The sequence below is a fragment of the Eptatretus burgeri genome, chromosome 4 (assembly GCF_056783735.1).
Source record: "Eptatretus burgeri isolate ZD-2024b chromosome 4, Ebu_testis_v1, whole genome shotgun sequence".
NCBI classification, from domain to species: domain Eukaryota; kingdom Metazoa; phylum Chordata; class Myxini; order Myxiniformes; family Myxinidae; genus Eptatretus; species Eptatretus burgeri.
In genome coordinates, this window is record NC_140964.1 from 128,808,911 (window position 1) to 128,814,114 (window position 5,204).

Below are 5,204 nucleotides of genomic sequence, written 5' to 3' on the forward strand. Positions count from 1 at the left end.
TATATATATATAAATATTTGTAAAACTTTTTTTTTCATTGCTGTTAAGAAATAGGGAAAACCTCCCATTTTTAAGCCCTTTCAACGAGAGCAAGAATAAAAGGGTTCTTTTTTATATCGTACTTTTAGCACCGGCTTCTGCTGGTTGATGCTGAATGTCGAGTCTTCAAAGGCTTTTGGACCAACAATTTTTTTTGTTATCAAACACAACGGAGCGATATTGTGTCTGAGATGTCAAGAAAACATCGCGGTTTTCAAGGAATACAATATCAAGCGACATTATTCCACAAAACACGCCAGCAAATTTGATAGCCTCACGGATCAGATGAGAACCGATCGTGTGAACTCGCTGAAACAAAACGTGATCGGGCAACACTCTTTCTTCAAAGCTGCAAACCAGACTTCTGAAGCAGCAAACAAGATCAGTTTTTTGATCGCCGTAGAAATAGCCAAAAGAGGGAAACCATTGTCTGATGGGGAATTTGTGAAAGACTGCTCGGGCATATTTACATCTGTTGCTTGTCCTGACAAAAAGTCTATGGGAGAGAAAAATCAGCCTTTCACATCAGACCGTTGCTCGAAGAGTCGATGTCCAAGCATCCAACATTCAAAATTATCCAATCAAAAGACTCAATGACTTAAAGTTTTACAGTTTAGCACTCGGTAGCACAGATGCGAGTGATACAGCTCAACTGGCAATCTTTGTACGAGGAGTCATCATAACTTTTGAAGTCATTAGGGAACTGCTTGACCGACGTCCAATCAAAGGTACAGCTATGGGAAAAGACACTTTCAATGAATTAAAACGTGTCAGTAAAATGCAATCTTCCAGAAAACAAACTTTGTGGTCTAACAACTGATGACGGCCAAGCACAATGTATTAGTTAGTCGAATGCTCAAATCAGTGTCTCATGAAGTCATCACGCATCACCGCGATTTTCATCAAGAACATCTTTGTGCAAAGACCTTGGAGATGAAACGTGTGATGGAAAAGGTTGTTTGTACAGTCAATTCCATGAGGTCCAGCCAGCTCAATCACAGAAAGTCCAAAGATTTTCTTGGAGAGATAGGACCAGACCATGATGAGGATGTTTCCTTCAGGCATGTTTGTTGGCTCAGCAGGGTGGCCACACCAGCCAGATTCTGATCACTGGCTGAAGAAATCAAAATCTTCACGACAAACAAAGGAAAATATGCAAGCTTCGTGAACAATCATGAGTGGTTGAATGACTTGGCATTGAGTTGACATCACCAAGTATCTTGCAGACTTGAATGTGAAACTACAAGGAAAGGATCATTTTGAAAGCAAACTATGAGCATGTCCAAATGTTCATTCAGAAACAGTTGATGATGAAGAAAGGCATGCTGATGGTGAACCATGAAAATAATTCTGCATCGGCAGCCTGAGATAATCTCCAAGAAAGATTTGTAGACTTCAGAGAACACTGTGATTAACTGAAGCCGTTTGCAGATCCATTTTGAACTGATGCTCATGACATGTTCCACCTGGAACTAATTGAGATCCAAAATGGCAGGGACATGAAGAGAGCTTTCACAGAGCATGACCTTCTGACATTTGATAGCCAATATGTTCCCTCAGAGTCTTATCTTAATCAGTCAAAACATGCCCTTCAATTTGTTGCCCTGTTTGGCAACAAATTATTGCTGCAAACAACTTTTCTCAAGAATGAAAAATGTCAAAATCAAGATCACTCCCGACAGACGGAAATTTATCCAGAACTAGCAAAAGTGCCCGTTCCCCCTGATGGGAAAAGCTAGTCATAGTGGTGACGAGGATAACCACAGAAGAATCAGGCAGTTATCCGAGGAATTTCAATCCATCCTGTGGCGCTCAACTTCACCGGGCACTTTTAGTGGGCACTCCCACTTTCAGGGCAGTGACCGAACACAATTGGCAATCATCCAGATATCGGAATAAAGAAGTTCATGTGTGAAACGGATCATATGTGTTTCCATTCATTTTCACAACTGAATTGTCCATACAGCATCCACAGTGTTGAAAAATTTTTTAAGAATGCGTCAACCACAAGGTAATCGTGTTATCGTTTATGACAGTAAATTCGGATAAACAATGTTCTTCGCTCTGCCGTTAGCTGCAACAATGTACAGGTTCTTTGGTGAACATACACGTGAAATGGCGACATAAAGTTGACCATGAGAAAAGCACGGAGAGCTCAAATCAATCGCCGCCATTTTCAAACTTTGACCTTGGCTTTTGTTGACTGACAACAAAATCCATTCGAATTGGAAACTGAAATCATTCAAATTCAAAAGGCAGGTCTGATGGCAGAGTGGGGATTTGGGGAATGAGAGCATCTTGTTCTTTTGCAATTCCCGTGATGATAGTGGCTTAGATATCATTTAAATCGCCATTTTTAAGCTTCACACATATTCAATCGTGATTTTTAAGTTTCACACTTCACACTATGTATATACAGATTCTCCTTTTGTGGCTTGTTGTCAGGTCAAGCCAGAAGAGATCTGTGGCTTGCTCCAGCTACCATGTTAACCTGTTTCATGGTCAGGTTGGTGGTGACTAAACAGTCTTCCCCACCAAGTTTTCTGCTGAGGAGAGTGTATGATATGAACACCCAGCGGGATTTAAAAACAAAACTTGTCAAAGGGTGGAGGAGCTCCTTGTGAGCCAATGGCCATCCATTTCTAGTGCCCAACTGTGTCTGCGGACATTCTCCTGTAGTTGGGTGACTTCTTATTAGGAGGTTGGTGGCAGGATTTGTACTCCGGCCACCGTAAAACCCTTCATTCCGCAAAACATTCTTGAAGCGTAAAAAACATCTGAAAACCCACTCCATGGGAGTACCTCCTGCGCAGCTGTCCTTCGCAGGGAAGCTCACCGGGTGACGGGATTGGAGCAAAGCCTTTGGGACCCCCACTCTTCCTGGGTTGGATTGCGGCACTGTGTGTCAGGGTGGTGCTGAGCTGTCGTCCACCAGACGGTGGTCTTCTTGGGTTAGCCTGAGGCGGTCCATTTGGGTGAATGCCGAGAATGTCCTATCCCGAAGAGAGGATGATCACCTGCATGTTATCATCTGAGCTCAAGCATTTGAACATCGGTATTGCAGCTCTCTCTCAGGTTTAGAGACCGGATAGTGGCGAGATCATGGCGGGTGGCTACCCCGACTATTGGTCTGGTCACTCTGATGGTTACCATGCCCAAGAAGTTTCTGTGCAGTAGCTGTGTCCAATAAGCTGACTCCAATGGTAATTGAGGTAACACCGGTCAACGGGCATATTATGAGAAGAAGGATTCGTCACTCCTTGGGTGTCGTTTACCTGGTCACTGTATATGCTCCGACTGAGGCGAGTGATCTCACCGTGAAGAACGCATTCTATGCCATGCTCGAATCTGTGGTTGATCAGTGCCCCAGGCAAGATACTCTTCTAATCTTGAGGGATTTAAATGTATCGACTGGAACTGATAGGGATGGTTATGAGACGTGTTGATCCCCATGGGTCTGGAACTGTGAACCAGAATAGCACAAAGTTCCTTGACTTTGCAAGAAGTCATGGACTGAGGGTGGCCATTTCATGATTTCAGCACCCACAGGCTCATTGCTGGACTTGTTATTCCAATGCTGGCTGTGTGGCAAAGGGGATTGACCATGTGCTCGTTGATGGTCGCTTGAGGATGATCCAGAGCTGCAGGGTCTACTGTAATGCTCAGTTCCTCAATCCCAACCAAAGGCTTGTTGTAGCAACTCTGAAGCTGCAGCTTAAATCTGGGAGTATGGTACCATCCCAGACTTTGCTGAATGTTAGCAAGCTCAAGGATGAGAGGGTCGCTGAGAAGTTTGCGAACAGGCGAAGTGGGGATTTGGGGTGTTTGGGTACTTTGGGGAATCCTGAAGAGTTGTGGGGTGCCTTCAAGACGAAGATGCTTGATGTTGCTGGTGGATGTCTTGGAACTCACTGAAGAGCAATGAAGAATTTTGTCTCTCAAGGGACACTGGATACCATTGACCAGAGTTACAGGGCAAGCCTTACTGGCAGAGCTGACCTGTTCAGGGAGTTGAGGCATAAAACTGTACGTGCGCTGAGGGTGGACAAGGCCTATGTGCGAGGGATCTGTGAGGGGGTAGAGCATCACCTGGAATCAAGTGATTGTTGTCCTGCTTCGAAGGGCATTTGCACATTGCGTTCCTCCAAGCCTGTCCCTCGGTGTACTGCAGTTAGAGCAGAGGGTGGTGGGCCCTTGACAGATGAATCTGAAGTGAAGGTCCGCTGGGCCAGATACTTTGAGCGCCTATACCAGGTTGATCCACCAGCTGTTGAGTTGGATGTCAGGGGTGTTACTATATCCCTATTGTTGACCCTCCAATCAACTGTGATCCACCTTTGTTTGTGGAAACACAGGCCGTGGTGATCCGGTTGAAATGGGGATAAAGCTCCTGGGGATCTGTGGCATCCATTCTGATCTTCTCAAGGCTGGTGGAAATGTTGCACTCGTGTCCTTGCATGTAGTTCTGTGCTCTGCCAGGAACACTTGCATCATCCCAACTGACTGGAAGAGGGGCCTTGTTGTCCCTCTCTGGAAGGGAAGGGTGATCGCCAGATTTGCAACAACTACCGAGGGGTGACACTGCTCTCAGTGCCGGGCAAGGTCTTTGCTCATATAATTCTTCATAGGGTTCACTACCATCTGTCGGTACCTGTGCAGGAGGATGAAAGTCCGAGTCTTCAGGTTCTTGGTGCTTACAGTCTTGCTCTACAGATATGAGACTTGGAATATGACAAAGAATCTGAGATGAAGACTTAACTCCTTCAGCACCAGATCTCTTCAGAGAATCCTTGGCTCTCGCTGGTCAGACTGTGTCCAATGAGCGGTTCCCGAGAGAGACTTAAATGAGATTTGTTACCTGTATAGTTTGTGAGCATCAGCTGTGGCTGTATGGACATGTGGCTCAATTTCCTGACGCTGATTCTGCTCACCAGATTCTCTCAGCAAGGGAGAGCCTTGTGAGTGGAGAAGGCCAACAGGATGACTGCATGCCTCGTGGTTGCAGCAGGTTGATCGGTATCTCAAAGAGATGTGGATGGGCCAGGCATCTGCCTGGGGGATAGCCATATGGAGGTCCCTGGAGTACCTACGGAAAGTGGATACAGTGACGTGCTGCTCCAGCACATGCTCCCATTTACCTAACCTAACCTTTCTTAATTGACGGG